We start from the raw sequence: 23,104 nt of genomic DNA on the forward strand, positions 1-23,104 counted from the left end.
AGTGAGGGCAACTGGGTTCCACTCAAACTTGTCCCTTGATGTTCAAAAAAATCAGTTTGTTCTAGACACGAACTACAGCACAAGCATAATGGGCAAAAGAGGTTAATCTTTCAGGAGACAACATGCCCTTTAAAATTTTTGTCGGGGTGAATGACAGATGAGACAATTTACATCCACCAAGATTGCAGTAACTTGATGCAATACCCTCGGCAACACAAGTCTATCAAATAAAAAGAGTTAAACTGCACAGAATGGTGTCCATGCCAGTGGGTCGCCACATCTACTTCTCTGGAATTGTGCCAAGACAAAAGGCTTCAAAGTTTCCATTGCTACTTCTGGATTATAAACTGTGGCTTTTGAGTTCTTCCTAGATTAGCAAAGTTCATTGCCTATAGCAAGCTTCCCTGACCAGCCCTGGCAACCTCGAGACCATTTCTGATCCATCAAAATATTGTAGAAGATCACCCCTGGCTGGTGTGGTTCAGCGGACTGAGCACTGGCCTGTGAACCCAGGGGTCTCCAGTTTGATTTCTGGTCAGGGCACATGCCTGGGTTATGGATCAGGTCCCTGGTTAGGGGCGTGCAAGAAGCAACCAACTGATGCTTCTGTCACACATCACTGTTTCTCTCCCTCTCTTTCTTCCTCCCTTCCCCTCTCTCTGAAAATAAATAAATAAAATCTTAAAAAATATGTTGTAGAAGACCTTACCATACAATAATTTACTTTGTTACTCCTGTTTTTCATAATTCTCCCTCTCTGCTCTCTGGCATCCCCTTGCTTTTCTGTTTCCCTTCTCCCATTCACAATTCCCACCTCCTTCCCCAGGCAGACCTTAACTAACTTGCATAAAAATCATACAATTAGTCAGGGTCAAAGTCAGGAGCTAGCTTATTGCAAAAGCAGTAATGTTGCCTGGAGCAGAAGGGAGATTTGGAAGCTCTACTTTCCCAAGCCTGATAGTTAAACATCATTTTAACACTGATGATCAAAATGGATGCATAAATATCTAAAATAGTGTATTTAGTGTAGAAATGAATGATCTTTGTGGACACAGAGTTGGAACAATAGACACATTTACATTTGAAAATGTAGGATCTTTTTTCTGTTGTAAGAGACATTAAGGAAAGGCCAGCTTTCTGGCAAGACCGTTTTTTTCAGCTGATCTTTCAAAGGACTGTCATGGGCAATAGAAAAGCCAGCAGAGGTCCTTCCCCACCCTCCGGCAACACGTTCAGAATGGCCACCTGCAAACCAGGACTGTCACCATTCAGCATCGATGAAACAAAACCACACAAGCCACAGATATTTGTTTCCACCATGGACCATTGCATTTATTCCAGTTACCTCCATTGTCAGAACAAACAAGGAGCTGGCACAACCTGTTTTCGTTTTGTTGTACCGCTGGGATTTGTCCAGGAACTCTGGATATACTGTTTAAATAAAATAGGTCAGAGAACATAGAAAACTCGGTGGGTGAGCTCTAAAACAATAGCATCTCAACTCTCAACAAGGCAGAGGTGACACATTTAAAGGATTGGACCCATTGTATTGATGAGATAATAACCAAGAAAATGCCAACTAATAATAACAACAACAATAATTCTTAAGTGCTTATTACAAAATGCTGGTATGAAGTGCATACCATTATTACCTCCATTTTAGAAATGAGAAAACTGAGGCACCAAGCAATTATATACACCTTGGACAAGTCACACAGCTAGCAAGTAGCGTAGCTGGGATGTGAACTTGCTCCAAGGTCAGTCCTTTAAACTATTAGCCTAAATCCTGTTAACCTTTAGGAAACTTCAAATAACATTAAAAGTTTGCAAATACTTGAAAGCAGAATCGGTGTGATACCAACAAACTAAATATAAAATAATTCATTGGAGTCTGGCATAAAATAATGCCTATTAAAAAATATATAGCAGTACAAGTTTGATCACTTTATTGTTTTGTGAATATTGACTAACGTACGACTTAAAAGTCCTGCAATTTAATTTTTTTTAAATCTTAGTACAATTCCCTTTCCCACAAGCCCTGAAAAATTGAAAATTTTAAGATTGAACTTCTATGCTTGAGACTGAGAAGCACATAAGTGTATACTATTAGGTGGGGATGACTTTGGACAGGTGTGTTTTTGGATTTCAGTTAATGGAGGGAATGTGTTCACTGTTGAAGCTCTTAAGGGGGTCTAACAGCACTTTGACCATGAACATTCCTGAACTCACAGGCAACACAGCCATGTGTGCTGAATGGATTTTACAGGCATGCCAAAAGACCTGGTAGGTGAGAGATGAGAACACTGAGGGCCTCAGTAAAAATGTCAATTATCCTTAAGAATGAACGTTTTTGTAAAGACAGGTTACCCTTGGCGCTCATGTGGAATTAGCAACAGTGCACTCTTTGCCGTTAGAGCTGTCTTCAAGAGGAAAGGAACGATGTCTCTTCTTCATTTTCCAGTTTATAAAACTATTAAGGGAGTCAGTGATGGTTGCTAACCTCTATGATAATTTAATAAAAGCTTAGAACTATGTCTCTTTCTAGGAATGTGCAGACATAAATTCATTGAAGCTCTTGGGCCCCTAAACCTTGTCATAGAACCAAGGGTGGGGGAAATTTGATTGAATTTCTCACATTCTTTACAATGCCCACTTTGGTGATTCTGTTAATTAAAATGCTGAGAAGTTAAGATACAGAGGGTGCATTTCCTTGTTTGGGAGCAAAGCAAGCCATCCCAGAATATGAAAAGATATGGGAATAGCATGAGAAAGGGGGTTGAGAAGGATATTAGACTGAATGCGACAGGCACTTGGGGCAAAGAGCAAGGTCATGGGAGGAGAAGGCTCTCCTCTGGGCTGGGGACACACTGGAGTAACTTGGCTGTCTTTCTTATGGGGAGGGGCCAACCGAGATTTTAATTTTGCCCTCCTGTGTTAGTATACTGTGCTCCACGCATTGCTCAAGACTGTCTAATCAGGAACTCTTTAAGGGAAACCTTAGCATTGTTTGAGTTCTCTTTCCCACAGTAGAGCTAAAAGTCAACAGCAGCCAAAGATAAACAAGGAACATTGCTTTTTCCTGTGTTGTACAATAGTAAGTCTAATTTACTGACAATATTGTTGGTGATATAAATACTGATCCTACAATGACCTTTTTAAAAAGTCTGCTGGTGTTTTTTTTTTTTAGCATTATCAAGCCAGCAGACTTTCTTTTGTTGTTCATGAAATTTGTTTTCTAAATCAAGATTTCTTAAATAACAGGCTTTGTGTGCTAGAAGACACAGGAGACCCACTTGCTACTCAAGGTCCTCTTTTGTTTTTTTTAATTGTTTATAATTCTCTAAACCAATGAAAGTATGGATTTCAAACTTTTCTCTGTTTTTATTTCTCATGAAAAGAAGTAGAAACAGATTTATGAGTAAAGAATATAGCTCTGCTTTACTTCTGCTTCTGAATCTGTTTTGAGACTATTTGGATTATGGTGTAGGAAAAGGTTCCTACCAAAATCTGTGAGGCTATGGACAATTCCACTATTCCGCCTCTCACCCATACCCAGCCATCCACACAGACCTACAGGGTCTGACACTCTAGAACCTAGAGATCCAAACAGAGCCTAGGTTGCCCTGGATTATAGTCCTGATTGTACAAAAGTTATATTTTAAAAGATTGGCTTTACCAATCCTTCTTGACTACCTGTTTGCTTGTGGGTTTATTTCCAAAAGCTGACTTTGATTCCTTAAAGTCAGTTTTGGTATACTTTTATTTTGCCTTTTGTTTTTGGTCTCACCCAACTCACATCTTACCCCTAAGCTTATTCTCCTGTAACACCCATTGTTTACATATGACTAGATCTATCCTGGTCATCAGCAATGAGGCCTTGCTCTGCCCACTGTTAAGACGTCTCTACCATCAAGGACCAGCCTCTTTAAACACAACCTGTTTCAGATTTACCACTCACCAAGCATGACAGAGCCAAGGGTCAGGTGAAATGTTAGACTATTTTTCTTTAGGTGTTTTTTTTTTTAAGATATATACTGTAGACCTAGATCAACTCCCCTTTCTACACCTTCATATTATAAAAGTTATATCTTTCCTACCAATGTTTTTATGCTTAGTGTAGAGTATAATTTATATAAATATAGAGTAATAATTTATATAAGTGTTCTTTTCACAATTTGCTTATTTACTCAATGCAATAATTTAAGGTTTATTCCAACATGATGTAGATACCTATAGTTCTTCTCTATGCTGAGAACAGTTCTTAAACTGTTCTTCTCTATGCCAAGGTATGAATGTACAATATTATATGTCTCCAATTTATTAGCTATCCATAGATACACATGTAGGTTTTCCCCACCTTTTTGTTGTTACAAATAGTGGTTCAGTGAACACATTAGCATATGCATCTATACAAAACTTTGGAACATATATAACTAGAAATGAAATTGCTGGACTTTGGCGGGGCACATCTTCAACTTCAGTAGGACAATAGCAAATTGCTTTTGAAAATATTTCCAACAGTTCATACCCTAGCAGCCATGCAGCTGCAGATCCCCTCAGCTTCGTCCACGCTTGGTGCCTTGTGCGTTCACATAATTGCCCCTTTTTCTAATACATTGTCTTTTTCTTACTGATTTTTAGCAGTTTTTATATAACTGTTTTTCATGATAATAATAATTTCTCAAATACGTTATAAGTATCTGCTTCTGTTCTGTCCCATGTCTTTTTGGTGCCTATCAGTAAAGTATTTAAGTTGATGGTTGATACTGTCATATTAATCATTATTTTTCTTTAACACTCGTGTTTTTGTACCTTGCTTAAGAAATAATCTATACCAATATTACAGTCTCTTATGTTGTCATTTTATTTATTTATTCATTTATTTATTTATTTTAATTGTTGCTCAAGTGCAGTTTTCTGCCTTTTACTCCCATCCCAGCCCACCCTCCCAGTCCTCCCCACTTCCCTCCTGTTTCCACTCCCTCTTGTTATTGTCCATGTGTCCCTTATACTTGTTCCTACAAACCCTTCCCTTTTTCCCCTGAAATTCCCTTCCCCCTCTCCTCTGGTCACTGTCAGCCTGTTCTCTATTACAGTGTCTGTCGTTATATTTTGCTTGCTTGTTTGTTGTCAATTAGGTTCCTGTTAAAGGTGAGATCAAATGGTGTTTGTCTTTCATTGCCTGGCTCATTCCACTTAGCAAAATGCTTTCCAGTTCCATCCATGCTGTTGCAAAGGGTAGAAGCTTCTTCTTTCTTTCTGCTGCATAGAATTCCATTCTGTAAATGTACCATAGTGTTTTGATCCATTCATTTACTGATGGGCACCAATATTTGAAGTTTTACTTTACACAGTTAGACATTTTAAGAAAGGGGAAGAGAAGGAGAAAGAAAGGGAGAGAAACATCAATGTGTGGTTGCCTTTTGTGTACCCCCCAACCAGGGACCTGGCCTGCAAACCAGGCATGTGCCCTGACTGGGAATCGAACCACCGACCCTTTGGTTCGCAGGCATTTAATCCACTGAGCCACACCAGCCAGGACATGGATAGACTTTTTTTTTCCTCTCCCATTTTCTTATTCATGTACAAACACCATATTCTTTTAATTGATATATGATAGTTCTCCCATAATCTGTTAATGATGAGATTATGTTGATAGATATCCTTATGTTAAGCCCTCTTTGAAATCTTTGAATAAACCTTATTTTGTTTTAGTCCACTCTTGATTCAAATTACTAATATTTTTTCATGCATATTCATAGGCAAGAGATTAGATTAAAACGATTCTCATATATTTCTGGTGTTTTGATGGTAGCATCAAAAAATTAGGTGAACAGCTTTCTATTTTTTGACACAGTTTGTATAGGAGGGAGTTATCTTTCTAACAAAGATTTGTTGAACCCCCTTGTAAAACTTGCAGATGCAGGGTGAGTTTTATCTCCAATTTCTTCATTTATGTGTGTTGTGTTACCCTTAATTACGTACAAAGACTATTCCATCATGTCACTTTGATCTGACTGTATCCACTACTGTGTGTGGCCACCACTCTCTTGTCTCTCTCCTCGGCAGTTCCTCAGCCGTCCTGCAGCCGATGCCCTTTCCATGCAGAAGGGAAATCCATGGTTTGTTGCCTTTGCCAGTAACAAAAATATTGGATATCTGAGCAGCAAAGCCATTGCCTTTGGCATCTGTCACATGAACTGTGTCAAAAGAACCAGGGCATCTCTCTCTGTTGGTGATCACATCAATTTTTCCCAGGTTAGCACCTCCGGTCACCACACACCAGTGACCAGTGTAAACTTGATGAAACCAGTGATTTTGCCAGTCTCCCAGTCAGTCTGAATGTTGTCATTCACTTTGATGATGGGGTCAGGGTAGTGGATGGTGTGAGCATTATGGGTTATCAGGTGAGGATTCCTTTTGTGCCCACAAAGATCATCCTCACTTTGCACAACTCGCATGTGGCCTCCTCAGGTGTAATACGGTGAATAGCAGAGCAACCCTTGGTGTCACAGATCAGATGGAAATTCTCTCTAGTCTTGTCAGTGCTGATCTCACCCATAACACCACAGGGGAGGTTATATCAGTTCTACCTTTCCATCATTTTAGTAAACTACTGCATGCAGATCTTCTTTGCTTCATCTCCTGTCAGGGCATACTTAAGTCTCATCGTTAAGAAAATGACGAGATATTCTCCGAGCTTGTGGGCACTGGCAGATGGCTGAGGAGCAAACACGGGGGTCAGCCTATTCAGCATCCAGTGCTTTGGAGCTGCTGCATGCTTCAGGTGCTTCTCAGGACCATGAGCCATTGCTATGCCAGGCACAGAAAATGTCTCCAACGTATTTAAAAGTTCTTGGTATATTCATGTTTTTTTTTTTCTTTTTAAGGGATCATTTTAGACATTTTCCCTAGAAAACTGTTTGTTTTATCTAAGTATTCCAATGTGTTGGCATAAAATGCTTCATATTATTTTTTTATATCTAAAGTTTTATCTCCTTTTCATTCTGAATGATGATTTTGTGCCTTCTTTCTTTGTAATGATGGATAATGCCAATGATTGTTAGTGTCTTTTGAAAGCAGTAACTTTTTAAACAATTATACTTTGTTCATGTAATCAGTAAATTACATTGAGTAACTGCTGTATGTCATGCTCCTGCTTTGTTCTGAGTAATTATGATGGGAAGACAAAATAAAAAAAGAACAGTAGAAAATAAATAAATAGATCTTAGATCCCTACTCTGTGGAGCTTATGAGGCAGAAGTATAAGAGATATTGTTGCCGGTAGAAATAGGATTCTTGCATGTAGTCACAGGAAATGCATTTTGGGGACCCAGTGCCTAGGAAGACTTGAGGCATTGTGATAAGATTTGCTGGAATGAAAACAAACGACTGTCCCCAAGTGCCTAATATCTCATTCACAACCAGGTGGCTCAACTCTGTCCACTGCAGAAGTCCTGGGCCTGGTGAGCACAGGTGCCCACAAGGAGGGTCAGGATGCACAACTGTAAGGCATCACACTGGGCTCCAGTAGTCAGTGTGGTCTCTGCTCCCAGCTGTGCTCCAGCGCAGTCAGTGCCACGCTTCAGCCCGGGCTCACACAGCTGCTGCAGAGACAGCATGTGAATGAGGGAACCTCAGGCCTTTCTCAAGCTTTGTTTATATTATCTTGGGCATGGGGGAGAGCAGGCTTCCTTTCAAAGTAACCAGTCTTCTTTCTAATCCTTCCCAATTTTGTGCTGGGCCCTCACTCTATCCAGGCCCTTTCCTAGATCTTCAGGGGTTCCATGCCCTTATCCTGTCTGATCTTTTCCCCAGACTAGATACCTCCCCTTTATGTCACCATATTGGCTCCTGCTGTGTATGCCTCAGCAGAGGAGTTTCATGTTCACCAGTCCCCCATCACTCCCCATCCCCCCACCCCCAACTCTGAGGGAATGGATCAGTTATTCCCTGGGGAGGGTGGAAAGCCACCTGCTCGGGGATTAAGTCCCTTTGGTGGAGCACAGTTAGCTATCCCCCGGGATGTCTGTGAAGCTGCTCCTTCCTAGTTAATCAGGCTTAATGTCCGATTCCGTTTGCTCTTTTTCTTTGTTAATAGCTAACTAGCTACATACCTACTGTAATAATATTATGAGAAATGGTATGAAAAGAATTGAGGAGGGTAAGCTGGATCACGAAGTGCTGGAGGGTATGAAGTGTGTGGGGGTTGCGATGTTAAAGAAAGAGTTGAAAGAGGTGTTATTGAGAAGGTGAGGTTTGAGCAAAGATTTAGAGGAGGCAGGGAAGTTAGTCATGTGCTTATCTGGGAAGGAGTATCCCTGCAGAGGGAACAGCCAGTGCGAACACGAACATGCCAGTGATGGCTGGGGATTGCCAAGAGGCCAGTGTGGCCCAAGTAGAGTGAGTGAGAGAGAAAGAAAAAGAGAAGTTGCAGAAGTTAGTGTAAGGATGCTGGGTTTACACTGTGGAAGGACTGAGATTATCTGATTTACAGTTTTAAATATAAATAGCAGCCGGGGGAAAACTGAGGAGGCTATTGCAATGGAGGTAAGAGATAAGGGTCACTTGGCCCAAGGTGGTATCACTAGTGATGCAGAGGTGAAGTTAAAATAATCTCTCCCTGCTGTTATTGTTTATTTGTTTCTATTTCACCAGCGTTGGCTTATATTGTATTGTTCTCTTCCTTCTACTTTCTTTAGTTGAGTAGTTAACCCCTTTTCTTATTTATTTTGTTCTATTAAGTGTAATATAATAACATTTAGTGTGTTGAAATTCTTAACCTACTTCAGTTTTGTAATAGCTTTATTTTATATATGAATATTTGATATGAATATCAAAATTTTTTAAATTCTTTAGTTTTTATTTTAAATTTTTAGAAAGTTTAAACATTTGGTTGAGTGTTCCAAAAAGCATGGGAACAATAATTGTTTTCTATCCTCTGAATCTTTCAAGATGTACTTGGAAGACCATGGAAGTTACCCCTAAGCATTTTTCTGAGGCTTTTGAAAACCACTCAAGGTAGTCTCCATACAAAACACATTATATTTCAATACAGGAAAATCTGGATTGCAAAGTTTAAGCCTGATTAAGTCTGTACAGTGAAAATCCTGTGGAAGAATCTGCCTCAACAGATGATACCACCGGAACAAGGTTTTCTGAGCATTTCAGGGAGATTGAAGAGGGTGAGCAGTCCCAGAGTAATTAACATCAATTACTTTGTTAGCTTTAGAAAAGGGTACCACGAAGGCGCCCTGGAAAGCAGCCTCCATGATAGTCTTACGTGAGATTCAGAGTGCTGAAAGGGTTCACTGTTTTTGCATCAACTCTTTACTGAGATCCTTAAAACCTGATTTCTGCCTCTTTTTTCTTCTTTCACAAGAGAACAGAGAAACTATAATTTGAGTCAATAGGAACCAAAAAATCAAATTTCCCTTGGTCTTACCTTTTCTTTCTTTTGTGCCCTTTCTTTAGCTCCCCATGTCCTATTAAGAAGTTTTGCTAAACAAATTATATCCCTAAGAAGAATTCTGTTTATCAGATTCTGTAATAGTATATTTTTGCCTTCTTAGTATATGTTGTACAACTATTTTACAACTTTTTGCTTGACAACAATTTTCTGAAATGCTTTGACTAACTAGTTTTGTTAAATAATGAAATATATAAGAATATGATTAATAAGCTATTTTTATTTTGTATATATTTATATTATTAACCAACCCTATTCCATTAGATCAAATCAACTAGCACAACAATGATGCAGACCCCAGCCGACAGGGTCCATGTGTTGTGGCTGTGATGAACAAATTCACATGGACTACAGAAGTCCTGTGGAGAAAAAGGGATGGCATGGCTGCTCTCTAAGTGAGAGAGAGGGCCCCCAACCCCTGCCTGGACAGGCTTTTATTTCTTTTCTGGGTATGTTGCATGGAGGATGGTCCCCATTTACTAGGCACAGGTTTGCTGTAGGTGATTACCTTTTACAGATAATAAAGGAAAGAATGTTGCTAATTACTTCAAAGAGAAGGATGTTGCAGATCAAGGGTGGAAGTGGTTGAACTGGTTACACTCTATACTTGGGAGGTTTAGCACAGATTTTAGGAAGTTATTTTAGAGATACGCAGTAAACATTTTCTGCCTCAATTCAGGGTGAGGAAGTTTTGCAAAAGCAAACCTCATAGCAGCCTAGGTACAATGCAGGCCTGATTCCTCTATGGGAGAACCTATCTGTGGGTGTGGATCCTGTGTGCTGACCTCACTCTCCATAGGTTTTCTGAATCGGGTGGGGCTACATTCCCGACACCATGCAGGATGGTTCCCTATACAACAAAGCTGATATATAATAGCAAATGGAATCCCAAAAGATTAAAAAATTTAATCAAATTCAAAGCCAGTGTAGCTTAGACGTCAAGATCATAGATAAATTTGGCATATATCTGTATGCCAAATTTCAAGTCTTTCTCTAATATTTATTAGCTGTGTAACCTTGGACAAGTTATTTAACTTTTCTCTTCTTCAGTTATCTCATCTGTAGCATCTAATAATAATAACAATAAGAGTACCTATCTCATATGGTTGTTGTAATAAATGGGTAAATGCATGTAAAGCTCTTGGAAAAAATGCCTGGCACTAGTGTACCATATACACATATTAACTGAGATTCACATACTCACACCACATACATTAGCTCAAGGACTGGAGAATAAAAATGTGAAGGTAAGGAAGGAAGCTGATGGATTAGGGTTTTAGATTAAGTATCACATATCTGACATTTAAAGTAGGCTGAATGAAGAAATCACTGTCTTTCAACTTATTCTAAGATATAGAAACTAAATCTAAAATATTCCTAAGGAAGTAAGGCATGTATCCTTACATGGTTCTTACTATATTTTTGGCCCCTTGGAAAATCTTATAAAAGCTGTTTACTAGTTTCAACTTCTATGTTAAACACTGTTTTTGATTTACAATGCCTTTGAAACCCATCCATGGACCTCAGGTCAATAATTCATGGTTTAAGAGTTTCAGGTAGGAAGTCAGATGTAAACATTTTTGTTAGTTTTTTTAATATTAAGGATTACAAAGTGTTTTGCCTTCCTTGTTGTCAGGAATTCCAGTGGATCTGAAATGGTACCCTCCTGGCTAGCTCACGAATTAGCCTGGCACAGCTTCATGGATAATGGCAGGTAGTGGAATTCTGGGTCCCATACAAAGTAACGTTAGTACTGGTGACACAGTGAGTCACACAGCTCATGTTCACGTCAGCTGCCCTTGCCCTTGCCCTCTGAGATGCACTGAGACAATGCAGAAGCAGCTTTTTAGTTGGTGGAGTCCCCCTTGTTGATTTTTGCTTTTGTTGCCTCTGCTTGGTACCAAATTCAGAAAATCATCACCAAGATGTAAGTCATGGGACTTACCACCTGTGTTTTTTTCTGGAAGTAGTATGGTCTGGGGTCTGAATGGGACATTTAATGGGACATTAAAACTTGGGACATTCCAAGTTTTAATTCATTTTTAGTTAATTTTTATGGATGATATAAGACTGTGCTCTGGTTTCATTCTTTTGCATGTGGCTGTCTAGTTTCCCAGCACCATTTATATAAGAGGATGTTTTCCCCCCTTGTATATTCTGGAATCTTTTGTTGTAAATTAATTGACCATACATGTGTGGGTTTATCTCTGGGTTTTTTATTCTGTTGTGTTGATCTTCGTATCTGTTTTTATGCCAATACCATACTACTTTGATTACTATCTTTTTGTGATATACAGGGTCCAGCAGAAGTAAGGCCTGCTGGAGTGTGGTTGGTAGGGTAATAGTATGGGTGTAGTAATTTATAGTTTTAATTTGAACATTTCACCTAAAGTGTTATATGGTGTGCTTTAGTGGGATATTATTATGTTACAGAATTTGATGCTTATGATTTTGTAATGAAAGATTTTGTAATAAAAAGGGGGCATTATTTGTGTTGGACCCTGTAGTTTGAAATGAGTGTGTGTTGCCTCCAGCTTTGTTTTTCTTTCTCAAAAGGCGTTGGTTATGTGTGTGTGTGTGTGAGAGAGAGAGAGACTCCATGAAAATGATAGGATTCTAAGGCACATCTTTATTACACTAGACAGTAAATAGGTATCCCCTTTGCTCCAGAAGGAAGCATTGTCTTCTAGGGCTTTCCATGCATTCTTGAAAAGATAATCCAAGACAAAAGCCGCCAGTGCCTTTGCTTGCAAGCCATGCAGAAGCAGACCCATTGAGAACTGTCTCCCAACCTGTGTTCCATCAAGGCAAGGGAGAGAGATATTGTCACATGTTAGCTGGGGAGGGGGAAACAGGGTTATTTGTATGGACAGATAGATAATTAATGATCTCTTCATTATAATTGGGGGAATAAGAAAGGAACAAGATATACATAGTGACTGCCTTCAGGAAGCTTACAGACTTTAAACAGATAGCCCTTAAAGTGATTAATTGTAATTTGGATAAATTCCACCAGGGGAAATCAAGTGGATTTATGAAATTGTATATTGGGAGGGGGGACTTGATCTGCTTTATGATGTCAGAGAAGATGTTCCTGAGGAAGTGACACTTAAAAACTAGGCCTAATGTAGTAGTAGCAATGACCAGGTTAAGAGCAGGAATATAATGTTCTGAATAGAAGGGCAATCCTACTGGATAAAGGAAGCCTGCATTCTTGGGGGAACGAGAATGCCAGTATTCCTGGATCAGAATAAGGTAAGCAGGGACCAGACTGGATTTGGGACTTGAACCTGATGACAATGCACAGTCACTGAAGAGTTAAAAGTGGGTATATGCCCTTTAATATATTTACATTTTAAAAGCACCCCCATGCACAGGGTTTTATAAGAAAAGGGTTATAAGGGAATAAGTGAATGTTGACAGTGGAGTTCATGGCTTATTATCATAAGCCAGGCAAGAGATGATAGTGATCTGGTCTATAGATGGTGGCAGTGTAGATGAAGAGAAATGAATGGCTTCAAAAAATATTCATATAGCTGTCAGGCCTAGGTGATTGACTTGATTTAGGGGGGAAAAAGAAAGTCATAGGTGATTCTCAGATTTCTGGCATGGGCAACTGTACAGGCGGAATGCCTAGAAGGAATTAACTAGCCTCTTGGGGATTTATCTCATAAATTCACTTCTGTTTCAGTGACAGCAAGCATTTTAGATATATACACATAAGGAGTCTGATTCTCTCCAGAGCTCTAAGAACTAACTTTGGTGCAGATGAAAGATGAGCTCTAGGGCATTGAGATGTCACACACACCTCCTAATCTCAATAGTAGTTCTTTTTGCTTGAATCCACTGAAGAAAGGACGTCCTTATGCTATCACTTGGTTTTTAAAAAATTAACTTCAGATTTTCCTACCAGTATGATTCCTCCTAAACTGTACAGTTTAAATTAGGGTATAATGCTATCATTAATACTCTTTAAATTCCCAGTGTGTTAATTCTGGGACTTATGTTCTTTCCTCAACCATATCAGTCAGATACGTAGTGAACCCGATGTCCACACTGTGTAAGTTATTTAGAATTAAGGAACTCCTAGGAGCATTTTTGGGGGAGTACTTAAAATCAATTAACAAAAACCCACATCAAACTAGCATAAGAAAACTCATAGCTCATGTATATAAAAACTTTAAGAGCAGTGTAGAATTCAGGAAGCTCTGAACACAAAAATGTCCTGAGTTCTGTCTCAGTCCATGACTCACCGCTGAGTTTCTTTGTTATTTTCATAATTGAGCCAGTTTTCTCCATGAAGTGGGAAGAGGCCACTGGCAGCCCTTAGCCCACATGGTCCTTCTGGTTTCCCAGCGGAAAAGTCTGTTGCTTTCCCACCATGAAAAAACAGGGAGGACTCTGAATCATTACTCATCTCTGAACCAATCAGTGTGGCCAGAAAATGAAGCCCTGACTGTCTAATCGGAAGGGATTCAGAAGAGTTCTATGAAGATGAGTAATGGGAAGAAAATAAAATTTAAAAATCAATAAATATGTAGTGCTTTGTCTATGCAAAATAAAGCCTTTTAAGAGGATAATAGATGTCAAATTTGAGTAGAATCATGAACTATTTGGATTAGAGATAGGAAAATTTTTAACTGGTAGTTCATAAGTGTTGGAATGTATTAGAGGCCTTCTGTGGAATCTTGTAAAACAGAGTACTTTCTCATGTTGGCCTTTTGGGGGCCCTATGCTGCCCAGAGTCAGTGACCAGTTAGATGAATACAGCCTTCCTAGGGGCATGAATCACATGTTATGCAATTTTGCGTCTTAGGGGCTGGAGCATAATAGACTCTAAATATTTGCTGACTGAATGCGTGCTGATGCTAATTTGTATATATACTCAAGTTTTAATTAATCTGTGAATGGAAAGTATATTGCAAATCTACCGGACAAATATATTTATGCTGATGTTATTATCATGCAAAGCAAACTCCTAGACTGCCCATCTTTCTAGCTATTGTGTTTTCAGTGCCTAGAAGCCAGGTATGCTGTTAATTGAAGTAAAAGATGAATGGTGAGATGATATATAATTTTTAATTATCTGCAGTTTTAGATCACCTGATCCATTGTCTCCATCTATTATTACTATCAATTAAGAGTTCATTGTAGAAATAATTATGAAAGATGGAGTTTATTGAAATCATAAGTCATACTAGATTTTAAAAACACATGGTATGACACCTTTATCAATAGACTTAATATTTAATCCAGGACAAAATGGAAGTAAGCGATAGAATTTGGGTTCACCAAAGAAACTAAAGGCCCATTTTTTACCTAACCTCTCCTTCTATAGTTATCTCTTTATTAAGTGATAGTGAGATTGAGCCCGTGCCCAATGTAAAATAACCCTCTTTATGGTACAACCTGGGCTAGAACCTGCATGAAAGAAAAATTTCCTGAAGTCAGAGGAAAGATTTCAGAGGCCAGGTCTTAATTATTAATTTCAGTTAGTTGATATAATCTCTACCTTAATATAATCATGAAACTACACTGATTTGCAATTTTCTTTAAAAAAATTTTTGTTGTTCAATTACAGTTGTCCCCCTTTTTCTCCCATTACTCCCCCTGCCCTCCACACCCCACGTATTCTGAAAGCAAATCCAACACATGCACATAAATACACACTTAATGTGTCTGTTTTCCCTTTCCTTTTGTGTAAGGAACACCTTACGAACGTGGGTGATTTGATTAAAATTAGCTCTCCATTGGGAAATAGTTCTAAGGCTGAAGAAATTTGGAAGTTATTTAACTGTTTCACAGAGGTTTTAAGCTTGAGGTGCTTAGTTTTATTGACTTACTTGTGATTTAATTACTTTAATCCATACACTGCTGGCACAGGAAGATAGCTCGTCCAATCCAAAGATGATCTCACCGAGCTCCGCCCAAATGTCTCTGAAGTCAGTTGAGTAGTTAAGGCAGTATGAAAGGATTGTGCTTCGCTATAGTCTTTTTTATTTTAAATAGTTGAAATATCCAGAAGTCATACAGTTGGAAGTCACCATAAATGACAATGAATCAGAAGTATCAGTATAGTTGTTATATAAAAAATCATGTTTTTTATGGCCATGAAGTAAACTGGCGTATTTACTTGACAGTTGGGCCAGACCTCTTCATTTGGACATCATAACACATGTCTACTGCCTTGGATTTAGAACAGATGTTTCATTGCTTAAGCGTGGTACCTTTTAGTTTTTAGCCAATCCCATTGCAGAAAGCCATCTTTAAATATTAAATCAGGATAATTTAATCTGAATGAAACTTAGAATTAGAAAAAAATGCAGTCTTTAAAAAATAGTAGCCCACACATTGGCAGACAATCTCTGCGCTGTTTCCTGCATGTAGTTCTGACGTGGTGTGTGTTTAGGCTTTAACAAACTTGTGCTTATAGACCCAGACATGGGAGGTGCCCTAGAAAGCAGCCCCCTGATGGTCTTACGTGTGATTCAGCATGCTGAAAGGGTTCACTGTTTTTGCTTCAATTCTTTATTGAGATCCTTATAACCTGATTTCTGCCCTTTTTTTTCTTTCACAAGAGAACAAACAAGCTATAGTTTGAGTCAATAGGAACCCCAAGCATTTTTATTAATGTGTGCTCAGCAACAGCCTGAGCATTGTATGGTTGTTTTTATCCTCAACTCAGTGTGTATCTGTCATTCTCTGTTCACCATCTGGGACAACCAGATGTAACACTTAGGAGCAGAAGCACCCAAGTTCTATCTCTGCTTCATTATTTCAGATGCAGCAAAGAAGGAAGCCTATGACGTGTTCTTGGCTATAATACACTGGAATTGTCCATAGCCTGGACACAAATTGATCTGTGTTCATTATTTTTTCCAGAGGGATTTCTGTTCCAGATATAATTTCATTTAGTATTATATTGACTCAGGCTGATAAATCTTAATTTTTTAAAATCAAAACTGATATCCTTATTTCTTGACAGCAATACTCTGAAGCTCCAGTGCTTCTTGCTGCAACTTTTGTGAGGAGACATTGCTCAGTGCCCAGGGCATGCAGCCCTTTTGTTCAGAGAGACAGTGTGGTTAAGTGGCCAGAGAAGGAGACTTTGGAGCCAGACCAACTGCTTAGGTTCAAATTCTGCTTCTCGCTTTTCCTAGAGTTTGACCTTGAACAAGTTATTTAACCTTTCTGTGCCTTAATTCAAGGTTGCTATGAGGATTAAATGAGTTACTGAGTTCACCCCACTCTTCTGCTGAGAAGAGTGTTTAGCACTTACTAAGTAGCGCTGGCATGTTAGATCTTTCTACGGCTGTTCCCGTCTCAGAGTCTTTGCACGTGGACCTTCTATCTGGAGTGTTCTTCTTTCAGACATTTGCATGGCTCACTGTCTTACTCCAAATGTCACTCCTCAGAGAGGCCTTTCCTGACTATCTTTTTTACTTTCTGTTCCTATTCACTGCTTTATAGTCCTGATCACCACCCAATATTATATTTATTTGTTCTTTCCAATTCTCTGTTTCTTCAAAAAGAATGTCACCTCGGTAAGGTCTGCTGTGTAGCACTGAATCCCAAAAGTCTAGAACAGTGTCTGGTGTATACATAATAGGTACAGGTGTTCAGTGATTATTTGATGACTGAATATATGAAAAAAATTATTACAAAAGTATATTTACACTAGAATGCATTTGTATAGACACATAAATCTTTATATCTGAACCCTCTAGAGCACAAAGTAATCATAGTTACTTCAAAGTGAACTAGATCCTGGTTTTAGATTTTGTTTCCAGAGAATTGAAGAATACTGTGCTCGTACCCAACGTGTATGAGCGTCTATCGTGATTCAGAACATAAGTCTGAACTTTCAGTTCCACTGCTCAAAGTCAATTTTGTTTTTACTATAGATGATGGTTAATATTCACTTGAAATGGAGAAAGAAAATGGTACCAGTCTAGAGATTTGAGATGTTTTTTTCACACACAAAGATGGCAATATTTTCTATCATGGACAAACTATTAAACCTTTCTTATTTACCATGGAGTTAATATGATACAGCCCTGGTTTATCCCCATAAACCTCGGTAGTGAAGAATAATTAAATTGTCCTCAACTTGTTTTCTATTTTGAAGCATATGGTAATACCACAACCCCCTTTACCAAACTGTCAGTGTAGCTGCTTGTAAAATCCTGAAGAATGTAGCTGGGAAATTCAGCTGGAGGAAATTGTAAGCGGATCTTTAAAAGAACTTCAAAGTTTGTTTTCTCTTTTTGATATTTAAAAAATAATTGAAACAGCACCCTAGATAAAGGACACTGCAATGATTTGTTATGTGTTGAAAATTAGTAATAGTGGATATATATAATTAATTTCTATGTATTATTTGTATCGGGATAATGTTTTGAGGTGATGATGATATGCCACTTGCAGTGGCAGTGGAGGTGGAAATTGGATTTTGTTGGAAATGGAGTACTTAGTACTTTTAACCAGATACTCTGATGCTCAGAGTTTCCTGAGTGTGATTCTCAAAATTCACGTGTGTGCTATGGAGTTGTCTGGCCTGCTGTCTATGTAAATGCCTTGTTTGATGACCTAGGAGGTTTCCTCCTTTTGGAGAAATTATGAAGTCTAGGCTGAGTGGACTTCCTACGTTTAGGTGCACAGCACACTATTCAAGCATTTTTTTATCTTATTTTTATAATTTCCTTATGATCATCACTTGGAATAAGGCAGCCCATTTGAAATGAAGAAATTAAATAAGTAAGTATTGGGTTGGCCAAAAAGCTTGTTTAGTTTTTCCCATAAAATAAAAACACATTTTTTTTATTTTCACCAATAACTTTATTGATTTGGATCTGTTGAGTGTGTCAGCTATCTCCCACATTGGCTTCCAGTGGGTAGAGGCCAGGGGTGGTGCTAAATGTCTTCCCATGCAGAAGACAGCCCCACAGCAAAGAATTATTTGGACACAATGTCAATAGTACCAAGAAACTTCACAAATGACTTCTGACATATTTGTTCAATCATAGCACCTTCTTCATACACTGCACAAATCTTTTTTTGTGTGTTTCAGTTGCATTTTTATGTTTCTTGAAATGATAAAGCATAAAGAAAATGCACATTCTCTTCCACCTTTGATATTAAAATGACTGCACAAAATTTTACCAATTTTGATAAGTTTTTTTAAATGCATGCTGATATGACAGCTATCATAATACAATGTAACAAAATTGCTTCAAATAAGGTTAAAGACAACTAAGCACTACTAGAGCCACAGCACAGAAAAAAACTAAATGAACTTTTTGGCCAACCCAATAATGCATGCACACTGCACTATATGGCCACATGTGGACACTTGTTGCCCTATATATTAATTCAGGCTTGTAACAAAGGGATGATGATAAACAATTGAAATGGGTTCTAATGGGATAGAAAAAATAAAGCAATTTAAAGTTTGTATCACTGGTGTCTTTTGTTTATTTTTGAAAGAAAAATCCTTTTGGACAAGAGAAATAAACTGGGTATAAGTGAGAAACTGGTACCAGTATATACGGTCTAACAATACCTCATAAAAATCTGCTACACACTTCTTAAATACCCAGTACAACTGTTTTTGCTGACATGAGTCAGGTGCTAACCTGCCAGGGAGAATTCCATATGTTCTCATGCAGATCCTGCTGATGAGGAATCAGAAAAATAATTAATCCTACTCATTGGTGTGCATGGGGTGACAATTAAGATCTTTATATACTAGAAGTAAAGTGATAAGACTTTTTTACCTTTATAAGAAATAAAGGTATTGATTGGATGGTATCTTGCCATGTCAAGATTAGCATTAATCGTGGGAGGACAGAAGCATGTTGATAATATCACTGGCAAATTAATATAGTTTCCTGCTGTTCTGAAGGAGATGTCTGTGGCCCAGTGTGCCGATTAGGCCATAGAAAATCTCAGGTCTCAGTTTTGCTTTTGGACGTCTTTCTGCCTCTCTGGCCTCCTCAATAAAATGAGAAGCTCGCAGCACTCTGTGTGGTCTTATCCCATTTTACCCCTGTCACAGCCTCCTTACCATCAGATGTAGTATGGCTTTATTTGTTAGTACTATTTCATACTTCATGTCTCTCGGTTTTCTATCTCAGATTTTAGCTGTGGTCTAAGAGAAGTTTTATTTTCTAATGTCTTTCTAATTACTTAGCTTAGGATCAGGTTAAATTGAGAAGAATTAAGGAAAAGCACTGTCTGAGGCTGAGGGCCCTGCACTGTGGCGGCCGCACCCTGCTCGAACCCTGCCACCTCCAGCAGCCTCTGGGATTTGATGAACGCTCAATAAATATCATTGAATAAAAGAATGAAGATAATAATGCTTGCCTTATGGCTTTATCATGAGGATTAAACTTTATCATGAGGATTGTTGGGTAGTTCTGTTGAGCAGAACTACCCAACACACCTACCGTGGGATATGAAATCCCAAAACCCTGAAAGGGCTTATATGGAACCCTGAAATGTCAAACCTGGCTTTTACACATATGACTTTCAAGCCATAAATTGGGAGATACTTATAAAATGCATGTTCTACATGTGTTTGACTTCTGAAACTAATATTCAGCGTCCTAGTTTCTATAATGAGAGAATTTTTAACAGTGATGAGAACCTCCTTATGATTCCACTAGCAATTGGCCTTACCTTTGGCTGACAAGAGCTTCTCTCATATAAAAGGTGGAAGACCATCTTACACATTTACCTAACTGTAGAGTGAGAACCACTAGTGCTTTTGTTTGACCAGTACCTCGGCGCTGTTTGATAATGATTACACCTAAACTAGAGAAAGAAAGTTCTGGCTTGGCCTGGCTTTTTTTTTAATGAATCTCGAAGCAGGCCAGAGATGGTGAGTGCTTCACCTGGAACTCTCAGCAATGCAGGCACTAACATCAGGGCCTCTGCAGTGAGTTTTTAAGAGGACTGAAGAAAGGAGTTACAGCGAATAAGGCACCTGATTTTAGATAGCATGGATGATGGCCTGATAGCCTCTGTGGTTTCTTAACCTTTCTCCTCAAAAAGATGCATCTTGGCATCTAACTATCTAAAATTGCACTGCGGTAGCATTTAATGGAGGGACTGTAGTGTTTTGTGCTCTGGTTTTGTTGATAGCATTGAAACACAGGAGAGGGTATGCCATGTTTTTTTATAAATGCCTACCCACTAATTAGTGGCTGTGCTGCTGTTGGGCTGTCAGTGGGGCCCAGCCCTTGGGCCTAGCATTTTAAATATCTCTTGGCTTGTTAAAGACATCTACGTCAGTCAGAGTCCAGTTAGAGTTTTGGAAGAATTTTAATTTAACAATAAAAAGGACACATTCACATTGAAACGATAGGAGAAAAAGCAGTACTGGAGGCTGCTTTTCCTTCCAAACATATTGCTTCTTCAGTGTGTTTTGGTTTGCTATTTCCATTCAGTATTAGTGCCCCCTTCAGTTGTTAGGTTTTAGTCAGCTTCAGGCTAACGGAGAAAAGTGGAATTATTTGGGGGAGTGGTGAGTTATTGTAGCTCTATACTACTTCCCACGCCCCTCCACTCAGCTTTAACTTCATGGATCATATCTTGTTGTCAATGTAAGAAATATCCAAACGTGTAAGAATTTTTATGAGTTTATTTGAGCCCAACTGACAACAATTGCTGGGAACCAAAATCTCGATAAATTGAGAAAATGCTCTGAAAAAATGGCAGTGTTACCACTTCTTTTATACATCAGACTCAAAGGGAAAGACTTAAGGGGGTTGCATGAAATCCATTGGTGATTGATTAGGGAGGTGGGGGAAAGCAAAGGGAGCGGGAACCTCTGGGATGGGACAAAAAAGTAAAACAAACACACACTGTCCTTTTACATTTGTGGGTATAGGATAGTTAACAGTTAACAATTAACATGATAATAATAACGATGAAGGGGGTTGTGGTCTCTTCTCCGGTGTGGTGGTTGTGCTTTGAGGGGTCCAGAAAAAAGGAAATTACTTCAGTGTTTCAAAGGTACGTTATCAAGTATATGATCATAGGTGGAAAAAAAAAAGAAGCAAACAGGCTCCGTTAAAGTAAAGATTGACCTTTGTTAGGGGAAAATACTGCTCTAAGACATGACTACCCACCATGAATCGCTTTTATAGAAAGCTTTAATTTTAGACCACCCTGTGTGGTCAATTTAGGTCTCCGAGTTCATAAGGCGGCCATGTAGTCCTCCCCTGAGCTTGTCAGGTTCAGTATGTGGCCCCTTTTGTTGTCATCTTCATTGGGTTGCAGGGTCCAGAGAAGAGAGTATCGATTCCGTGACTGCTTCCTTCCTGCTGCAGCTGTGATTTCTGGATTGGCTAAAGCTCTTTTGAAATTCTTGCGGACCAGCTCTCCCGAGTTTTCCTTCATGATTATCATTCACACAGACTGTACTGGAGAGGCTATGAAATGATGTGTCCTCTTCCCCCCACCCACCTGGGCTTTTTAACCTAAAGTTAGTGAAATACACAGTCCACGTATCATTAGACCAGTTAAGCCTGTCTTGTATTCTGTGTGGCTATTAACTCTTATTCTTACCCCCCCAAATCAAAGCATATGCACCAGTCTTTGTCCTTGAAATTTTTATAGCCCCGGGGGAAGAACAAAGACTAATCATAATTAGGTTACCTTCCTGAAAATCTCACGCCATGCTTCCCCTCTTAAGAACACAGATGATTCCTGAACCAACAGGAAACAAAGCTGAGAAAGTTTTGACCCTTGTCCCCTGCCCCCCCTTTTTTTGCCATTGTCTGGGAAAGGGAGTGTGGCTTTCACGGATGGTCCACATCATTTTCCTATCAGGTCACTTGAGTAACAAATGTCATTCTGGATCCTCATCTTATTTCTTTATTGGCAGCAATTATTTCACTGTCCAACCCCCCACCCATAATAGCTCGCTCCTTCCTTTGAGTTCCCACCATGCTCCAGGTGGTCAGACTATCATGCTTAACATATCGCATTAAGATTTGGCACGAGCCTCACTTTCACACTAGACTCGGATATTCTCCAGGTCAGGAGGCATGACTTACTACTCCTCATGTATGCCCAGAGCATAGCAAGTAGCATGCGCATTGTTGCTTAATAAATGCATGTTAAATAAATGAACAGCAGTCTTATGAAAGTCAATACGGAGTTTTTATGAATATAAGGTCAAGAACATGGGCCACTGTGTGACACAGTAGCCATGCTGTTCTCGTGTTGGCAACAGTTATACTTCTCTTGAACAACTATGTAAGAGTGGTGTGTGTATTTGTTGTTGATGAAAGAATACCCAGCATATAAAAAATTTTACAAGAGTTTGTTTGAACCAAAATTTTGAAGACACGTCTAAAAGCAAAATCTCAACATATTAAGAAAATGCTCCCGAGAATGGCAGTTTTGCTCTTCCTTATATGCATTTAGAATCAGGAGAGAAAACATAAAGGTTCATGAGGTCCACTGGTGGTAGATTAAAGAGAGATGATAAAGCAAAGCAGAGAAATCGGTAGAATTGGGAAGAAAGCAAAATGGAGAAAACATAATTTATTTTACATTGTGGGGTACAGGGTAGTTAACATTTAACATTTACAGCGCACAGAGACGGTGTGCAGGGAACAGGAT

At 38.9% G+C, this 23,104-nt stretch overlaps 1 protein-coding gene and 1 pseudogene across 1 annotated transcript in view; one reads left to right on the forward strand and one right to left on the reverse strand.

Annotated features, from left to right (window-relative positions):
- The window catches only part of ADGRV1 (adhesion G protein-coupled receptor V1), a 508,576-nt gene that overhangs the window by 389,411 nt on the left and 96,061 nt on the right, over window positions 1-23,104 (forward strand). The gene's annotated exons all lie outside the window — the stretch shown is intronic.
- LOC118977418 (40S ribosomal protein S4, X isoform-like) lies at window positions 5,999-6,823 on the reverse strand (annotated as a pseudogene).

This window comes from Sturnira hondurensis, unplaced genomic scaffold, assembly GCF_014824575.4.
Source record: "Sturnira hondurensis isolate 20B ecotype Veracruz unplaced genomic scaffold, ASM1482457v3 Scaffold0021354, whole genome shotgun sequence".
Lineage (NCBI taxonomy): Eukaryota > Metazoa > Chordata > Mammalia > Chiroptera > Phyllostomidae > Sturnira > Sturnira hondurensis.